Consider the following 20909-nt stretch of genomic DNA (forward strand, 5'->3'; position numbering starts at 1 on the left):
CACTCCCTGCTAACAGCACAGCAGTAAACAGGCCCCATATGCCATGCTGAGCCGCCCTCCTGTGACAGTCGGCACATCCTCTCGCCCGCCTGAACATCGTACCTTCCCACTGGACAGCACAATCTCTTGCTCTCCAGCACTTGCCCACTCTGTATATAGAAAGCCCCTGTATGTGCCCACTCAGTATATAGATAGCCTCTGCACGTGTCCACTCAGTATATAGATGTTAGGGTAGGATTCAAGACATCCTCTTTTAGTGTGCGTTGGCTGCGTGTTTCTAATCAATAAGCATGTGTGCACATCATAAGAAATTAATTCAGACACATTTGCTGATTTAAATCTCACTCATGCGATCATGGCCATGGCAAATCTGCACTGCTAGAACTTTATTTGGTTTCACAAAACTATATAGAAATTATGGAAGAAGCAGAAGGGGCGGAGAATTCCCAGCTCGTGTAGTCTCTTGATTGGAGAACTTCCTTGCTGTTGCTTATTGACGTCAGGATTGAAGTCTTGTTGACATTCTTTAGCTTTAATTGTTTTCGTTATGATCACGATGCCGGCGCCATCTTATAATGAAGTCTCTGTTACAATGATTTTAGGAAAATAGAACAAGTAGAAATGACAGGATTTGATCTATCAGCAGGTTTACCTTAACAGTCCCCCCTAAATCCTGGAATTTCTCTCAGCTACTCTTAGTCTAGAAGGACCTACAGATCTGCCCATATGTGCATCGTTCTCCTCTTCACCAGTTGGATGACAGCAGACCCCTGTTGGGTGTGCCCCCATTTAGTGGACTTTCACATATGGGAATCAAATCTCTACTCTACCGTTCCCTACTCCAGGGGCTGTTTGATATGTTTCAGGGGTGGTTGATCTTAGAGGGATATCTTCATTATGCAAATTTAGGTAACTTGAGTAAGGGGTCTTTGGCTTGTCTAACTACTGATACCCATGATACTAGGTGGACTTGATGGGGGGGACCACATAACACACACTAAGTGACAAGAGCAAAATCACAATCCCCAATATCATCCGCACTTAAAGGAAACCCTTCCAATCCCCCATCCACAAAGTGAAGGATATAGCGTCCACTTCCGAGTTTCTCTTGAGTTCCCTGGACAGTCCTTCAATCTTTTCACAAGCATGGGTAATCGATCCATAGGGGGCGATGTCATCCGGGATGTACATGCAACAAGTCACTCCCACCATCTTACAGACTCCTCCCTTCTCAGCAAGGGTCATGTCCAAATCCATGCGGTTCTGGGAAGCATCTCTGATATAATTCACAAGTCTCTGTTGATTACAATAAAAACAGTTACCCAACCAACATCTTTACTCATAGCTCTCTGGGGAAGACCTGTCCATATCTGATTGTGGGCCTTGTACTCATCTGGGACCCCCCTTGGTGCTCCCACTGTATCTGTATAAACATTGTCATCTAGGTGCTTCTCTCAGACCTCCAGAATCCTTTGGGATTCTCTGCCTTTTCTTTATGTGTCTGATCAACCTTATCCCTGGGGATCACGAGGAAGGAATGCACAAATCTTATCGCAGCACACTCACCTTCCCAGCCTCTAGGCCTGGCCTGACTCTCCTATCCCCACAAATCCAGTACACATCAGACACTGCTAATACAGGGTTACCTGTGCTGTCAATGTTAAAGAAGGTCATTGTCTTGTTGCACCAACCGTAGGTAAAGTCTCCTACCCGCATCCTGGTCAGCCCTATAGATACAGTGATAGTCATGGTTGGGGTGTCCCTGAGCATACAGTCAGTCAGAAGAGACCAGCTAGCAAGAAGTAAGTTTGCAATAGAAAGTGTGGAAGCGTGCTGACTTCCCTCTAGCTTCAGACGTGGCACTGGTCAGCAGGACTTGAAAAGGACCGTCGTAGCGAGGCTCCAGACTCTCTTTGGTGTCTCTTCACCACCCGTAGTCTCCAGGCTTCAGGTTATGCGTCCTGAGGTCTCTGTCTGGATCTGAAAAAAGGAATCAGAAACACTTTTGCGGAGCTTTTCCAAGGCCTGGCTCAACTGTGTGGCACATTCCACCTGGTTTCCTGCCATCAGCTATAGGATCTGTGGGAAGTAGGGGCTTAGTCTGGGTGCACAGCCAAAAAGTACTTCAAAGGGGGACAATCCCATCTTTCTGGTGGGTGTGGTCCTAACTGAATAGTGGGCAGCAGGAAAGCACTCGCGCCATGGTTTCCCTGTTTTTTTTTTCCATGGCCTTCTGGATCTCTAACTTAAGAGTGCAGTTTAAAGTATCTCAAACGCACTACCAACTTGGGAAGGTTATGGGGTGTGCAGGGCCTGTTCTACACCCAGGAGGGACAAGGTTTCAGGTCTTTACCTGTCCAGTGAAGTGGGTTCTGCGACCGGACTCTATGGTCTCTGGAAGTCCAAACCTGCAGAAAAATCTCACTCACCAACTTCTTTGGCTGCAGCTCTGGCAGTAGCCTTGGTCATGGGAGAAGCTTCTGGCCACCCTGGAAAGAGATCAATGCACACAAGCACGTACTCCTACGTACCATTTTTTGGTAGCTGGATAAAATCCATCTGCAGTCTTTGGAAGGGATACAGCAGCTTGGGTGTCACCTTCCGTGGGGTCTTTACCACCTTACCCGGGCTGTGGTGGGCACAGACTATACAGGCTTTCACTACTCTAGTGACAGGGGTAGTAATGCCCGGGGCAAACCACTTGCGTTTATGAGCACTAGCATGGCTGTTTTGGATATGTGTGTGTGTCCGTGGACTACTTGACTTACTGTCGGGTGCAGGGCTCCGGGCAGGCACACCCTCTCTCCCAGCATCCAGGTCCCATCGGCATCTGGGCTCCAGCTCTCCTCCACACTTCCTTCACTTCTGATGACTCTCGGGCCACCAGGGACTGGAGCACCTGTGGACAGCAGCTTTTAGCTCAGAACTCAGCGCTGAGACTTCAGGACAGTCTCTGGGTTCCATCTGTGCAGCTGCCTTCGCCATCCCGTCAGCCACATACTTGCCCTTGGCTTGTGGAGTTACCAAATTGTGTGTGCTTTTACTTTTATTATCCCCACCTCTTGTGGAAGTAAGAGAGCATCCATGAGCTCTTTAACCAGCGTGCCATGCTTAAAGGGGGTCCCTGCAGAGGTGAGGAAATCTCTAGCCTTCCATATGGGTTCATAGTCGTGTTTAGGCCCCAGAACTATACCTTGAGTATAGATGTTTGCCCTTTTACCTTCCACCAGCTGTAGCACTTCCCTGAGTGCCGTCACTTCACCTCCTGCGCTGACCTGTGTGGAGGGAATGGTTCTGCTTGTACCACCTCATGTGCGCTACTGACCACTGTATATCCAGTGTAGAACCGTCTGTCTTCTCCTGCAGACCTGGAGCCATCTATGAGAAAAAACTCAACATCTGGGTTATTCACCCTTCTCTCCCCCCTCTCTGAATCCTGGCAGACTGGCGATAGAATGAAGGATTCAGAGCTGTGCACCTTATGAGTGTATCCTGGGGCATCAGGAGTGCACACTGGAGTCTGAGCTGTCTGGCCTTGGCTCAGATGCTTGGGCTGTACTTGGGTGAGGACACCGTGCAAGGTATGTGGGGTTTGCACTGTAACTGAGTAATCTAGGATCAACTCACTGGCCTTGGTGAGCAGATTGCTGGCTGCAGCTACTGACACATGAGGGGCTCCCCTCACGACTGAGTCTAACCGGGCCTAATAACGGGCCACTTGGGAGGCCACCACGTTCCTGGGCTAGGACACCTGTGGCTTATATACTCAGTGCAAAATAAAATAAAAGGTCTGGTTCAGTGGGATGTGCCTAGGGCCGGGGCAGACAGGATTTGCCAGCTTAAGGCTATGGAATGCATCAATTGCCTCCTGACTAAGGGCAAATGGGGAAGAGGCAATTCAGTCAGAAAGGGGCAGCATTGGGCTGGAGGCAGCAGACCTTATCCTAGGCTGCAGGAGCTGGCCAGTCCTAGAAACATGTGAAGAGGCTTAGGGCCTCAGGGCAGGGGCATATTCTGGATAGCCAGCTTTCTTTTCTCTGTCAGATATCTGCCTGTGGCTGAGAAGCAGTGGCCTTGGAGGACCACCTTCTCCTGGCAGTACTCTGGAGTTTGTCTCTGGAAACCTTGCAACCCTTCTGGAACAGAAAACACACATAAGGTCAATAAATGCATCCTGGCAAACAACAACAGTAGGTCCTCCGCATACTGAAAAGGAGAACATCCAGTAAGGGACTAGTCTGCCAGTCTACTCCCTGTAGGGCCGTGGGGTATTGGCTGGGTGAGTTTTACCCCCCTTGTGGGAATCTGCATCAGGTATACTGGAATACTGAACTGGTAAGGGCAAATAGGTACTGGCAATCTTCATGTAGGGGCACAGAGAGGAAAACATTTGCCAAATCAATAACAGTAAATAATATATCACCCTGGGGACTGCTGCCAGTTTGGGCTAGGGACCACTGGGCTTCAGTACACTCATTGGCAGCTTGGAGGTCATGGACCATGCTACATGTATCCGGCTGTTCTTTCTGAGTTTTTTTCTTGACCGGAAATGGGCTAAAATCATCGGGCTACACATCAGTGGAGAGTCACACATCAGTTCTACAATGAAAGGCACTAACTCTGTTTGGGGGGGCCGTTCAGAAGGGGGACTGTTCTTGCTGACATCCCTGTCCATTACCACCACCCCTTGTCCTGCCCTGTTGGGGGCGTCTCCGCCACTCACTATAGTAATGTCTCCTCCCCACCGTCGAAAACACGCCCACTTGGGTCGGTCGGTTGAGACTATTGGAAATGTTGTCAGTGTCACTTTGCCGTGGTCTGTGAAACTGGTCTCTGTTTCCCTCTGGCTTTCAGTCACAATCATCAGCTTATCAGTCCTTGTATATGCGAGTCTGGTAGAGATGTCTCTAGTCCGTTAACACCTTTGGTAACAACCCACTACACTACACTGTCAGGTCATTCCCCATGTGTCCCAAAGCTGCAAACCGTTCCCATGGGACTCTTCCATTACCGTGTGCGTCTCCGCTTTATCTCATCCAGACATATAGGATTCTCTTAACTATCTATAAACTTTTGGCCAGACTCCAACATCTCAACAAAATCCAGGTACACTTATGTTGGTTTTTATTCAAAAAGGAACAAAAGTCAGTCATAGGCTCTGTAATACAGTTGGGGGGCTTGTTCTTGCTTAGTCTGTTCATGGGGGTACACAGGAGGACATCACATCATACTGTATTCTTGTTCCACAACCAAATAACTTCCTTCAAGTCTTTTTTAGATTGTCAGGGAGAACTCTAAATGCAGCGATCTGCCCCCTTCTGTAAACAACTTCAGCTTACTGTAGCGTCAAGGTCAGAACAGAACACAAAGTGATAACACAGCTCAGACAGATCCCTAGATTTTTGGAGAACTTCAGCGTCAAGGCCATGTACATGTCTTCACAAAACAAAACGCAGCTCCAACAGCCCCCACCCTTTTGTTAACCCCTTAAACGCCAGAAAGCAGGTACCAGAGACATTGTAACACTTTTTATAGTAATTTTTCTCTAATAGTCGGGATCAATAAATTTTAATAATACTCAAACAACCTCCCACACTCCAAGACCCCTAGCAGACGTCCGAAAAGGTGAGAAATCACCAGCCGACATTTTTTCAAACGTCTGGCAGGACGCCCCAAGCACGGTCAGCTGTTATCCTACAAAGCCCCACTACAGCTTTTATGGCTGCCAACAGCAATCAACTTTCAGGGACTTGAAGGGAATATAACTTAAAATGGCCGCCACTGAGAAATAAACTGTCTTAAGATGGCCGCCACTGAAGAATGGTAGGGCGTGTCATCTTCTCTAACCACCAGATACAGGGGTGGAGTCTGGATTACAGGGGCCATTTTTCTCTCCAAGGAAAATATAATAAAATCTATTTTTCTCAAATTCTTTCCACATCAAAAACTTTGAAATGTCCCTTATCACCTGTCTCTTTCTTAAACGGCACTCTGAAGGATCACTGTCACTCTGTCCTGGTCCGTCAGTCAAAGTTAGAGGTTCTCAGAGTCTGTTTGCATGTTTACAAGTTGTACAATCATCAGATCCTCTAACCTCTCTCAAACCTTCATTATTACTTTTTATTTCATCGCAAACCTGTTCCATTAAATCAAATTGCACTTTTCCAGCAGTCCTACTTAATTCATCCTACTTGACTCAACAACCTTCTCTCTACTTACATCAAGCCAATCTTCAGTCTACCTCATTTTTCCCTTCTTTGCACTGAACTATCGGTAGCGCACCAGTGGTTCCCTCTGGGAGGACGTCCTTTCTATTCCGAAACCGGAGCATAATTTGTCTGAGACCCTTACCGTGCAGCTGCTCACGGCTTAAGGGTTGACCTTCAAGCTCCCCGATCACCAGTTATAGAGACTTAACTCACTGCGTGTCAGTTAGAGGTTTATCAGAAGGTCTGACCTTCAAGCTCCCCGATCACCAGTTATAGAGACTTAGCTCACTGCGTGTCGGTTAGAGGTTTATCAGAAGGTCCCCGCTTAACGATCTCCCTTTTTCTCCTAATTCCTGTCAAATCCCCAGACACCCGTTCTTTACCCGTTCTCCTATTCTGGCGGCCTATGTTTGGCGGGCAAACATCCGTCCTTTTTCTCCTTATTCTGGCGGCCTATGTCTGGTGCGCAGACATCCGTCCTTTTTCTCCTAATTCTAACGGCCCATATGTCTGATCTTCACTGCGGCTTCGCTACACTCCTCTCTATATGAACTTCGAACGTCCTCCCCCTCCCTTTCTGTTCTGGCTCAGCAAAGCGCATACACACAGCAGCCAAGGCACTTCTCATACAGAGCTATATAACAATTCAGACCCCGATGCAGGACACCAGGTGGCTATACATATTTACCCTCCAATCCCAGCTGTCTACAGCCACAGGTATCACCACTCCCCGAGTCACAGGCAAGTCACAGGTTAACATATGTTATCTGAAACTTACCGTGATCGTGGGCTGATCAGACCCAGTCGGGAAGTGGTGACCCCGAGGCTGCAAACGGTGCTGGAACGAGGGGGCGTCCTGGTCACATCCTGATCGCGAAATCTCAGCAGTGCCTCCAATGTTAGGGTAGGATTCAAGACATCCTCTTTTAGTGTGCGTTGGCTGCGTGTTTCTAATCAATAAGCATGTGTGCACATCATAAGAAATTAATTCAGACACATTTGCTGATTTAAATCTCACTCATGCGATCATGGCCATGGCAAATCTGCACTGCTAGAACTTTATTTGGTTTCACAAAACTATATAGAAATTATGGAAGAAGCAGAAGGGGCGGAGAATTCCCAGCTCGTGTAGTCTCTTGATTGGAGAACTTCCTTGCTGTTGCTTATTGACGTCAGGATTGAAGTCTTGTTGACATTCTTTAGCTTTAATTGTTTTCGTTATGATCACGATGCCGGCGCCATCTTATAATGAAGTCTCTGTTACAATGATTTTAGGAAAATAGAACAAGTAGAAATGACAGGATTTGATCTATCAGCAGGTTTACCTTAACATAGATAGCCCCTGTATGTGCCCACTTAGTATATAGATAACCCCTGCATGTACTCAGTCAGTATGTAGATAGCCCCTGCATGTGCCCACTCATTATATAGATAGCCCTGCATGTGCCCAGTCAGCATATAGATAGCCCCTGCATGTGCCCAGTCAGTATATAGATAGCCCCTGCATGTGCCCACTCAGTATGTAGATAGCCCTTGCACATGCCCACTCAGTCCATAGACAGCTCCCCAGTTCACAGTCAGCTCCCCCAGTCCACAGTCAGCTTCCCTAGTCCATAGTCACCATCCCAGTACACGCAACCCCCCAGTTCACAGCAGATGAACCCCTTTGATGAAATGTCTGCCCCAGATGTCCTGATTTAGATAAATCCCCCCTATTAATGTAACGTCCACAGCAGGGCCCTCTTGTATAAAAAAATTCACTTACTTTCAGCTTTACTTTCAGCTTCTTCTCCTTGGCTCCGCAGTTCCGAGTTCACCAAAAGTGCTTTGTCCGACGATAATGAACTGTGGGCCCGATATCCTGCATATGTTGCTTCCCAGCTCAGATCCGACAGAGTTCACCTTCTTCTTTGTGGTGCATGTAAGTGCAACACAATTTGAAAGTTAAATCATGCGCTCAGTCCGAATCAGTCGGATCCTCCGATGCAATACCGAAAAAGAAAGAAAAATGAGCACCGATGGTAATAATAAAACCACAATTTTATTAGGTATAATTAAAAGGGTAACATGTAACAAGACAGAGTGATAACGCAGCAAGCATATATGGGTGCTGAGCAGCAGGAAACGTTCAGTGAACTATAAGGTTATAATAAGCAAAGTGCCGAAGTGCATAGAACTGAACATACAATGAAGAAGTATTATTGCATCACAATTATAAGGGGTACACAGACAGCCATAAACGTAGTGATAATACCTGGATCTTCCGATGGCATGCTTCCCAATTTGTGTCGCATGGAAGCCACTGCAGCTGCCCCAAAAACTGATCACGTGCGACACACTCCCAGCGCAGACACCTGTTAAATACCTGTCCAAGCCATGAAATCCCCAAAAACGGCAAGCAGTGTGATCCACGACCCTTAGTAAATGAGCCCTTATGAGTTGACGTGACCGTGACAACGCCGCGGCATAGTATTGAGCCCAGGTTGGAAGGCTGGGGAGAGGAAGCTGAAAGGTGAGTATGGATTTTTTTTTTCCAGATTGATAGGGCCCAAGTATGGGGGGGGGGGGGTGTTAGAGGGCACTGTGATCCCCTCAAACCCTCCTTTTGATTAGAAAACGGTGGCCCTTGAACTTAGTCCCACTAGACCCCCCAACATGGTGGCCCTGCTTATGACCATGTAATATCTCAGTTTTTCTTGTTTAAGAAATGAGAATAAATATCTACATATTTGTTTTTTCTGACAAGATGGGATGCAGAGTGTACATTAATGAGCATCTTACAAATTGGCTTCAATGAAATAATAAGTGAAACATTTGAAGGGGTCTGAAAACTTTTCCTTACCCACTTATTATACTTTTCATCTGCGCCTTGCTTTCTGCTGTCATGCATTTAGTTGACTAGTAAGAAGCAGGGGTGTTTGGATGGGAGTTTCTGCAGGTACAGATCTGATATTTTATATGCAATTATATTTGCTTGGTATCATGGAAGTGTATTTTATTTTATATCCTTCAACTTTTCCCTACTATAGTTGGAGTCTTTGTTATAAAGCTAGGCTAGGAACTGGAGACCGGCCCATTTACATTTTTAAGAGGACACAAATAGTCTTTCACATCCTTCATTCTCAGAAATTCTTATTGAAACCCATTTCCTTACATCACAGGTGTCCAACACAAGGTCCATGGACCAAATCTGGCCCTCATCCTTGTGTTATCTGGCCAGTCTCCCTCTCCCTAGCAGTACTCCATCACATCATCACATCAGCTGTCTGTAAAGGCAGCGCCAAAGGAGCAGAGGAGTACCGTACAGGCGGCGGCCAAAGGAGCAGAGGAGTACTGCTGCTGCTGGTTCAGGGGAATAGGGATAAGTTACTATTTTTGTTTTTTTCCCCACTGCTTAAGGAGAGGGGAGAATCATAGAGCTACAGATAATGTCCATTATATGCGAGTGGCTAATGCCCCTTTTTTGTAGCCCACTTCTTTAAAATTCCTCCTTTTTGTGTTCTGTCCTTGGATGTGGCTAAGAAAAGAGGCCACTATATGGAAAAAGGCTGAGGCTATTGGATACTATGTAGGGACAGGCTCTTTGACTGTTTGCTACTGTGAGGGGGCAGGCACTGCAAATGTTGGCTTCTGTGGGGCAGTCACTGTGACTGTTGGCTATTGTGGGTTAACATATTGGTCATGCCGGTGTCTCAGGTTATTTGACATCATGTTCAGCTTTGTGGTTTGATTGTAATGGTAATACTGTACAAATGTAACTCTTAAACAGCTCATTTAACTGTAAATGAGTATATACGTTTATACAGTAATAAAATTACATTCAACCCTTATAAAACAATTACAAAAATGTGGCTCATGGGGAAAATTAGTTTGACAACCCTGCCTTACATACTAGAATCAAGTTTGAGTTTGGTTATGAAGGGGTTTATGCATGTGAGATGTAAGGCATGATGTGGTAATCATTTTTGAAATCTTTTGTCTCCCTGGTGATCTTCTTTGCAGGTATGGGTAAAATTACCCGAAAAATGGAGGACAGCCACTCATCCCTGTGCCTATCCCTGGTGCTGTTTATAGCTAGAGCGCCCCTTTTCCTTTTGATGAGCTGAAACTTCTTGATGGTCATATGATGGTCATTCATAGGATGTGCACTACAGTTACCAGCCACATTTCTGTTTACTCATTGTAGCACGGTCCCCATGAAGTATTTTCCCTTTCTTCTGCACAGTGTTTCAGTGGTTTATGTACAGCTTCACAACGCCAGACACATTGTGTAATATAATACAGTTCTCTAAATGAACACGGTCAGAGAAAGATTGGTAATAGACGAGATATGGCAATAACGCCGGTCCAACAAGCGTAAAGCTGTTTAAGGGGCATATTTCCTGAACATTAAACCACAATATATACAATGAGACGACTTAAGCCAATAACTGATAAAAGATAAACCTATTACAAGGAAAAATGGATCAATTTATCAAGCTTAGAAACACTCAGGGTTATTACTAGCTATGTGAGCCAGGCAGCAATGGTTCTGCTCTATAGGGACTAATGGTTAGGAAGTAACCTGATAGACTGGCATGCATTGAGAAAGGCTATTAAGGATGATATAAACACTGCTCTATGAAACTAATAAAAGATATGAAAAAAACAACAAAGGAACAAATTCTTCAGAATAGACCCCAACCCTGGTGTAAGAAAGTACTTTTTCAGCACTAACGTCAAATTAAATACCAAGTGGTACTATAATGCCTAAACTGCTTAGCTCCAAGTTGTCATCCTTAATTGTGTCATCAGAGGTGGAAACTGGTATTTTCTGCAGCAGAAAAAACAACTCCATGGTTTTCATTTGGAGTCTTCCCAAACCAAAAACGAATTGAGCTGACCCAGTACTCAGCAGAAATTGCCTTTAGTATCACAGATGTGGGTTTTTTTTCAGGCAGATTCACTTGTGTTTCTTTATTTGTGCCTATAATGTGATGCACAAACGGTTGTATCAACTAGATGGCATGGCCTGAACCGCAACATAATGCACCAAAATGTTAATGTAACTATTTACACACAAAGCCAATGGTAGATTAAGCAGGATATTCCATATTGTTTCAGGGGGTGCAGGGCTTATAAGGTGACTCATAATAAACCTCAGCCCATCATTAGTAACCACTGACAAGTAACCGTGACAGAAACTCATGCTATAGCAGGCTTACGGTTGTGGACAGGACGGTACTGCCAGCCTATATACAGGCAGTCCCCGGGTTACGTACAAGATAGGGTCCGGAGGTTTGTTCTTAAGTTGAATTTGTATGTACCGTATATACTCGAGTATAAGCCGACCCAAGTATAAGCCGAGGCCCCTAATTTTACCACAAAAACCTGGTAAAACCTATATATTTTTTAATCGAGTATAAGCCGAGTTTGGGGTTTCAGCACATTTTTTTGTGCTGAAAAACTAGGCTTATACTCGAGTATATAAGGTAAGTCGAAACTGTATATTTTATAATTGTAGATCCAGCCAAAAAATTTTTTGGGCCCAAGTGACAATTGGAGTTCAAACATTTTTTGCTGTAATGGGACCAAGGATTATTAATAAGGCTTCATTACAGACACCTTACAGCTAATTATTACAGCCTGGGAGTATAGTAAAGCATTCAGAAAGCTTCACCAGGGGTCAGAGGGGTATGTCTGTAACTATGGGTTGTCTGTAAGTCGGGTGTCCTTAAGTAGGGGACCGCCTGTATACAAACAAAGATCCAGCGGTGTCAAACGGTGCCGTCACTGAACGGGGGTTTTAGAGAAGGAGAGTATAAGATTTATTATTGTTAGAACCCCCCATGTATATTTTTTTTCTTGGACAACCCCTTCAAATACAGTTTGTCTCACATACTACAAGCCCTCATATGGCTCTTTCTCTTTCAATGGAAAAATGAATGGGTAAAAGGTAGAATATTTTTTTTTTAAATCCCTGGTCATTGTTTTTAATGGTTCCCATGATCTCCTATCTCTAAACCTGTTTTCCATGTTAATGCCCGGGCCCTTTTTCCGTTTTTTTTTTACATCATAGGGGGTCATTTACTAAGGGCCCGATTCGCGTTTTTGTGACGGCTTAACTGAATTTTTCAGTTTTGTGCCGATTTTCCCTGTATTGCCCGGGATTTTGGCGCATGCCGGATTGTGGCGCAACGGCGCCGGCATGCACGCGAAGGAAATCGGGGGCCGGGCCGTGAAAAAACCCGAAGGATTAGGAAAAGCCGCTGCATTTTTTTTAAAAAAGTGTCACTCGACAAGCGCTTACCTTCATCCAAGATGGCTCAGTGAACTCCAGTGCGTTCCAATGCTCTGCAGCGCAGCAGCGACACCAGGTGAACGTCGGAGGAACTGCCTTTGTGAATCCCGGCCGGGCCCGAATCCACTGCAAAGAACGCGCCGCTGGATCGCGAATGGACCGGGTAAGTAAATGTGCTCCAATGTCTTCTACAAGCTCTGACTATTTATTTTATTGTCACTATAGTTGTATGGAGTCTTGTTTTTTTTGGGACAGAATTTAGTTTTTAATTGTGCAATTTTGGGTTTCATGTATCCTACTGGTGAACTTTTATTTCTGTGCAGCATATTTTAAAAAAAGAACATAAATCTGCTACGAATATGTGTCTGCCTTTCTACCTAAATAACAAAAAAAAAAATTATCTGGTTCAATACTTATACAGTAATACTAAATGTAAAGGGTTTTTTTTTTAAATTATCCTTCTATGCATAATAAAATACTTTTGGGGGAGAAAAACCTAAGTCACCTTCTAAGTGCCGTAACTTTAAATTTTGTTATACATTTTTTTGGCTGTGTAGGGCTTATTTTTTGCAAAAAGACCTGTAGATTTTATTTGTACAGCCTTCATTAAGATTTTTGTTCATTTTTAAAAGTTTTTTGTCATACGGGATAAATACTATTATAGTTTTATAGTCTGGTTTGGCTCAGGTATGGAGGTACAAAATGTGTGTGATTTTTTTTTGTTGTTTTTGTTTTACATATTCTTAGACTTTCTTGGTTTTTTTTTTTTTATAAAATGTTATTTTTTTTTGTACATTTTGCGTGCGACCCCATCAGCATCCTGCAATCGTTACTGTGGGGTACTGATGGTAGTGTCATCCATGGTAGACTGTGGTGTCTAAGGGATTAAACACCAAGGATCAGAGCATATCTAGTCCCAGTTGTTAGGGACTAGGCTGTGATAACAAAGCCCAGCCTCGATAGTGGCAGGATCTGATATCTGATGTCCAACAAACTTCTACTGACGTGGCATCGTAGAAAGAAGAAGTGCCCTAAAAGTGGTCATTAATGGGTTAAAGTAAACAAGGAAAATATAAATGATATTAGAAATAATAGTATAATAATTAATAACAATAATGCACTGCATGTTATAGCAGAAGTGACAACCACACATTATAAGTAGCAGACTAGAAGAGACAAATAATTTGCGGTAATCAGCGCCATTGATACTGCTGTGAAACGGATGTTCTTACAGGACAAAATGATTCTGCTTTTCTTGTATTCAGATGGTGAAAGGCGAGAGGCGAGAGCTGGGCTGATTTCAAAGCAGATGGTGTAGTTGACCCAAATAATTACCTGCCTTTTTTCACCACCTTAAACGCTTAAAATGATTTTTTAAATGCTCCAGTTCAAGAGCGGAGTCCTGGACCTGACCATTAAATCTTCTTTCTCCATACTAAATGGTTTTATCATCAAAATACAATGAAGGAGTCGCAGCCGGCCGGCCACTCGATAGACCTTTATTGGCAGAAAGTCAATGCGCCAGGGCAATCATCGGCTTTATTGTGAGTCCTGACGTTGAGCTGTTAATCATTAGGCAGCAGTCATATTGTCCCCGACACAGACCTGGCGATGTAAATCACAGCAGACGTATAAAGTAATAGAGCAAATTCTTGTATTATTAGCCTTGAATACATTTGGTCCATGGGTACAAAATGTAGACTGCAGTAGACCTATAGAATATATACAGTAATCAACTCCAACTGCTGGAAAACAAATAATACAGCAATGTAACAATTCAAAGGAGAGAAAAAAAGGTCACATAGGGGCAGATTTACTTACCCGGTCCATTCGCGATCCAGCGGTGCGTTCTCTGCGCTGGATTCGGGTCCGGCCGGGATTTATTAAGGTAGTTCCTCCGCCATCCACCAGGTGGCGCTGCTACGCTGAAGAGCATCGGAACGCACTGAAGTTCACCGGCTCGGGCTGAGTGAAGGTAAGTGCAAGCTCCGCGACAGATTTTTTGTTTAAAATGCGGCGGTTTTTCCAAATCCGTTGGGTTTTCATTCGGCCACGCCCCCCGATTTCCGTCGCGTGCATGGCAGCGCCGATGCACCACAATCCGAACGCGTGCGCCAAAATCCCGGGGCAATTCAGGGGAAATCGGCGCAAATCGGAAATATTCGGGTACCACGTCGGGAAACCGCGAATCGGGCCCTTAGTAAATGACCCCCATAATCTCTATCCAAAACATCTAATATAATAATTTTTCACTGTGATATTCCAGTACCAAAAGTTAATAATATCCACACACCTCACACTACAATAACTGCTATTCCATGTATTACTGCTGACAGGTAGCCGCTATATAATGTCTGAGAGGTTGTCACAGCTCCGCCCCTGTTACTGACATCACTGCCTATAACAGTTATATAAATACATTGGGGGGAATTCATTAATGTGTCGCCAGCTCCAACAGTGCAGAGCTGGACAACACAAGTGCTGTGCCAGATGCATCATTGTGATAATGAATCTGTTAGAGTATAAGACTGTCGAGTTCTCCTTTTAGACCTGCTTTTAGCTGGTTAAAACTGTACGCCACAATTTGGCACACCCACCTTAATTTTTTGGCGCAAGGACTAATTTTAAAATGACCACGCCCTCTTTTCCCAGAACCCCTTTTATGAAGCCCTTTGTGGGACGAGCCGGTAAACAGCCAAAAATGGTCTAAAAGTGCTAAATGTGTTGAAGGGCAATTCCCCCATTGTGACCCAAAATATAATCCACAAACCTAATATATAAGCAATAGAGATGAGCGAACATGCTCGTCCGAGCTTGATGCTCGGTCGAGCATTAGGGTACTCGAAACTGCTCGTTGCTCGGACGAATACTTCGCCCGCTCGAGAAAATGGCAGCTCCCGCCGTTTTGCTTTTTGGCGGCCAGAAACAGAGCCAATCACAAGCCAGGAGACTCTGCACTCCACCCAGCATGACGTGGTACCCTTACACGTCGATAGCAGTGGTTGGCTGGCCAGATCAGGTGACCCTGGGATAGACTAGCCGCTGCCCGCGCTGCTCGGATCATTCTCTGTCTGGATGCCGCTAGGGAGAGAGCTGCTGCTGGTCAGGGAAAGCGTTAGGGTGTTCTATTAGCTTACTGTTAGGCAGGAGTGATTCTCAAAGAACCCAACAGCCCTTCTTAGGGCTACAATAACGTTCTACTTTTTTTATTTTAATTTGCATCTAGTACCATTTTGTGAGGAATTAGCAGGGGGACTTGCTACCGTTGTGTTTAGCTCTTAGTGGCACACATATCCATAGCAAAGACCGAAGTGGGAAAATTTAGTAGGGGTTGGATTTCAATTAGGCACTAACTCAGTGTCATCTCATCTGGCATAGTAGTGTGCTTTGATACTTGGCTAGAAAATAGCCATAGGAGAATACAAAGAGCTTACTTACGCCTACAGTAGCGTTCTATATATTTGATTTCTGGTTGATCTGCTGGTGGCTGTACTTTCTGCAGTGCATGTACTAGGCAATTCTGAGCAATTTGTAGTGAGACTTGCGACCGCTGTGTTCTGCGCTTAGTGACGCACATATCCATAGCAAAGACCGAAGTGGGAAAATTTAGTAGGGGTTGGATTTCAATTAGGCACTAACTCAGTGTCATCTCATCTGGCATAGTAGTGTGCTTTGATACTTGGCTAGAAAATAGCCATAGGAGAATACAAAGAGCTTACTTACGCCTACAGTAGCGTTCTATATATTTGATTTCTGGTTGATCTGCTGGTGGCTGTACTTTCTGCAGTGCATGTACTAGGCAATTCTGAGCAATTTGTAGTGAGACTTGCGACCGCTGTGTTCTGCGCTTAGTGACGCACATATCCATAGCAAAGACCGAAGTGGGAAAATTTAGTAGGGGTTGGATTTCAATTAGGCACTAACTCAGTGTCATCTCATCTGGCATAGTAGTGTGCTTTGATACTTGGCTAGAAAATAGCCATAGGAGAATACAAAGAGCTTACTTACGCCTACAGTAGCGTTCTATATATTTGATTTCTGGTTGATCTGCTGGTGGCTGTACTTTCTGCAGTGCATGTACTAGGCAATTCTGAGCAATTTGTAGTGAGACTTGCGACCGCTGTGTTCTGCGCTTAGTGACGCACATATCCATAGCAAAGACCGAAGTGGGAAAATTTAGTAGGGGTTGGATTTCAATTAGGCACTAACTCAGTGTCATCTCATCTGGCATAGTAGTGTGCTTTGATACTTGGCTAGAAAATAGCCATAGGAGAATACAAAGAGCTTACTTACGCCTACAGTAGCGTTCTATATATTTGATTTCTGGTTGATCTGCTGGTGGCTGTACTTTCTGCAGTGCATGTACTAGGCAATTCTGAGCAATTTGTAGTGAGACTTGCGACCGCTGTGTTCTGCGCTTAGTGACGCACATATCCATAGCAAAGACCGAAGTGGGAAAATTTAGTAGAGGTTGGATTTCAATTAGGCACTAACTCAGTGTCATCTCATCTGGCATAGTAGTGTGCTTTGATACTTGGCTAGAAAATAGCCATAGCAATAGGATAGCATTGTTTGGTTTTAAAAACTCAAAAAAAAACAAAAAACACAAAAAAAAACAAAAAACACAAAAAAAACAAAAAAAGTTAAAAAAAAAAATAAAGTTATAACTCTCATTTTAAAAATGTTTAACCCGAGGGCTAGGGGTAGAGGACGAGGGCGGGGACGTGGGCGTCCAACTACTGCAGGGGTCAGAGGCCGTGGTCCTGGGCGGGGTGAGACACCACCTGCTGATGAGGGAGCAGGGGAACGCCGCAGAGCTACACTCCCTAGGTTCATGTCTGAAGTTACTGGGACTCGTGGTAGAGCACTGTTGAGGCCAGAACAGTGCGAACAGGTGATGTCGTGGATTGCTGACAATGCTTCGAGCAATTTGTCCACCACCAGTCAGTCTTCCACGCAGTCCACCCATGTCACCGAAATCGCCACTCCTCCAGCTCCTGCACCTCAGCCTCCTCCCCCCCAGTCTGCCCCCTCCCAGGAAAATTTGGCATTTGAACCGGCATACTCTGAGGAACTGTTTTCTGGACCCTTCCCACAGTCACAAACCACTTGTCCGGTTGCTGCTGAGCAATTTTCCGATGCCCAGGTTTTCCACCAGTCACAGTCTGTGGGTGATGATGACCTTCTTGACGTAGTGGAAGTGTGTAAAGAGGTGTCCGACGATGAGGAGACACGGTTGTCAGACAGTGGGGAAGTTGTTGTCAGGGCAGGAAGTCCGAGGGGGGAGCAGACTGAGGGCTCGGAGGATGATGAGGTGACAGACCCAAGCTGGGTTGAGAGGCCGGGTGAACACAGTGCTTCTGAGACGGAGGAGAGTCCTCGACCAGAACAGGTTGGAAGAGGCAGTGGTGGGGCCAGACGGAGAGGCAGGGCCAGAGCTGGTGCATCAGCGCCAAATGTGTCAACTAGTGAAGCTCCCGTGGCGAGGGCTCTTGCGGCGAGGGCTAGATCTTCAGAAGTCTGGAGGTTCTTTAAGGAAACACCGGATGACCGACGGACTGTGGTGTGCAACATTTGCCAAACCAGGCTCAGCAGGGGTTCCACCACTACTAGCTTAACTACCACCAGTATGCGCAGGCATATGAATGCTAAACACCCCACTCAGTGGCAACAAGCCCGTTCACCTCCGGCCGTGCACACCACTGCTCCTTCCCCTGTGTCAGCTGATAGTCAGCCCCCTGCCCAGGACCCTGCCACAAAAACCCCATCGTCGCCTCCACGATCCTCCACAGCATCCACCAGTGTTCAGCTCTCCATACCCCAGACGCTGGAGCGGAAACGCAAATATAGTGCAACCCACCCGCACGCCCAAGCCCTTAATGTGCACATCTCCAGATTGCTTAGCCTGGAGATGCTGCTCTATAGGCTAGTAGAGACCGAGGCCTTTCGCAACCTCATGGCGGCGGCCGCCCCTCGGTATTCGGTCCCCAGCCGCCACTACTTTTCCCGATGTGCCGTCCCAGCCCTGAACCAGCACGTGTCAGACAACATCATCCGTGCCCTGACCAACGCCGTTTCTGACAAGGTCCACCTGACCACGGACACGTGGACGAGTGCTGCCGGGCAGGGCCACTATATATCGCTGACGGCACATTGGGTTAACTTGGTGGAGGCTGGGACCGAGTCTGACCCTGGGGCTGGTCATATACTGCCGACGCCGAGGATTGCGGGGCCTACCTCGGTCCAGGTGTTTCAGGCCTACTATGCCTCCTCCTCCTCCCACCCCTCCTCCACCTCCTCCTCCGAACTACCATCCGTGGGCACGGCGCCATCAGTCGGTAGCTCTAGGCACAGCAGCAGTGCCGTCGCTAAGCGACAGCAGGCGGTGCTCAAACTGCTGAGCCTAGGCGACAAAAGGCACACCGCCCAAGAGCTATTACAGGGCATCACGGCGCAGACTGATCTGTGGCTGGCACCGCTGAACCTCAAGCCGGGAATGGTTGTGTGTGACAACGGCCGTAACCTGGTGGCGGCTCTGCAACTCGGCAGACTGACACATGTGCCATGCCTGGCCCATGTGTTAAATCTGATAGTTCAGCGTTTCCTCAAGACATACCCCAATCTGTCTGATTTGCTCACGAAGGTGCGCCGCATCTGTGCGCATTTCAGGAAGTCCAGCCCAGATGCTGCCACTCTCAGGGCAGCGCAGCGCCGCCTCCAACTGCCCGCTCACCGACTGTTGTGCGACGTGCCCACGAGGTGGAATTCAACACTGACCATGTTATCCAGAGTTTACCAGCAGCGCAGAGCGATTGTAGACTGCCAGATGTCAACTTCCACCAGAACTGGTAGTCAGGTCAGTCAGCTTCCTCAAGTCTACAATGAGGAGTGGACGTGGATGTCTGATATCTGTCAGGTGCTGAGTAACTTTGAGGAGTCAACACAGATGGTCAGTGGCGATGCCGCCATCATCAGCCTCACCATCCCGCTGCTTGGCCTGTTGAAAAACTCTCTGGTCAGCATGAAGTCGGAAGCTTTGCGCTCGTCACAAGAGACAGGGGAAGAATATTCCCTTGTTGTTAGCCAAAGCACCCTCAGGTCTGTTTCTCAGCGCATATCGGAGGAGGTGGAGGTGGAGGAGGATGAGGAGGAAGAGGAGGAGAATGTTGGCGAGACACAAGAGGGGACCATTGTTGAGTCCTTCACTGTTCAGCGTGTATGGGCAGAAGAAGAGGAGTTGGAGGAGTTGGAGGAGGAGGAAATGGACAGTCAGGCCAGTGAGGGGAGTGAATTCTTACGCGTTGGTACTCTGGCGCATATGGCAGATTTCATGCTAGGCTGCCTATCCCGTGACCCTCGCGTTCAAAGAATTTATTCCAGCACCGATTACTGGGTGTTCACTCTCCTGGACCCACGGTACAAGCAAAATCTTTCCACTCTCATCCCTGCAGAGGAAAGGAGTGTGAGAATGCATGAATACCAGCAGGCCCTGGTGCACAAGCTGAAACAGTATTTCCCTTCTGACAGCGCTAGCGGCAGAGTGCGTAGTTCTGCGGGACAAGTAGCGAGGGAGAGTAGGCGAGCAGGCAGCTTGTCCAGCACTGGCAAGGGTACGCTTTACAAGGCTTTTGCCAGCTTTATGTCACCCCAGCAAGACACTGTCACCTGTCCCCAGTCTCGGCAGAGTAGGGCTGATCTTTACAGAAAGATGGTGAGGGAGTACGTAGCTGACCATACCATCGTCCTAAATGATCACACAGCTCCCTACAACTACTGGGTTTCAAAGCTGGACATGTGGCACGAACTGGCGCTGTACGCCTTGGAGGTTCTTGCCTGCCCTGCCGCTAGCGTCTTGTCCGAGCGGGTTTTCAGTGCAGCTGGTGGCATCATCACCGATAAGCGTACACGCCTGTCGACTGACAGCGCTGACAGGCTGACGCTTATTAAAATGAATAAAGGCTGGATTTCTCAGAATTTCCAATCTCCACCAGGTGAAGGAAGCTCAACCTGAATAATTGATCCACTCCTCCTCCTCCTCCTCATTTTCCTCCTTCTCCTCCTCTTTGTACAGTAAAGCAGAGGAAAATGGCTATTTTTTGACAGGGCCCACTGGCTCTTGCTATAGTACTTCATGCATTTAATTTTTCTGGAGGGCCACCTACCCGGTCCTCTGGTTTGAAACATTTTTGGGACTGCCACATACAGGCACTCAATCTATTCCATTTTACTGGAGGGCCACCTACCTGCTCCTCTGGTTTGAAAAATGTTTGGGACTGCCACATACAGGCACTCAATCTATTCCATTTTACTGCAGGGCCACCTACCTGCTCCTCTGGTTTGAAACATTTTTGGGACTGCCACATACAGGCACTCAATCTATTCCATTTTACTGGAGGGCCACCTACCTGCTCCTCTGGTTT

The 20909-nt window shown here is 46.4% G+C and overlaps 1 long non-coding RNA gene across 1 annotated transcript; it reads right to left on the reverse strand.

The window, feature by feature from the left end:
* Positions 1-369: 369 nt before the first annotated feature.
* LOC140070334 (uncharacterized) lies at positions 370-3311 on the reverse strand. The gene is made up of 2 exons (XR_011848906.1): positions 2769-3311; positions 370-1980 (listed from the first exon to the last, which is right to left on the reverse strand). It is a non-coding gene; the product is annotated as an uncharacterized lncRNA (long non-coding RNA).
* Between the last annotated feature and the right edge of the window lie 17598 nt (positions 3312-20909).

The sequence above is a fragment of the Engystomops pustulosus genome, chromosome 7 (assembly GCF_040894005.1).
Source record: "Engystomops pustulosus chromosome 7, aEngPut4.maternal, whole genome shotgun sequence".
NCBI lineage: Eukaryota > Metazoa > Chordata > Amphibia > Anura > Leptodactylidae > Engystomops > Engystomops pustulosus.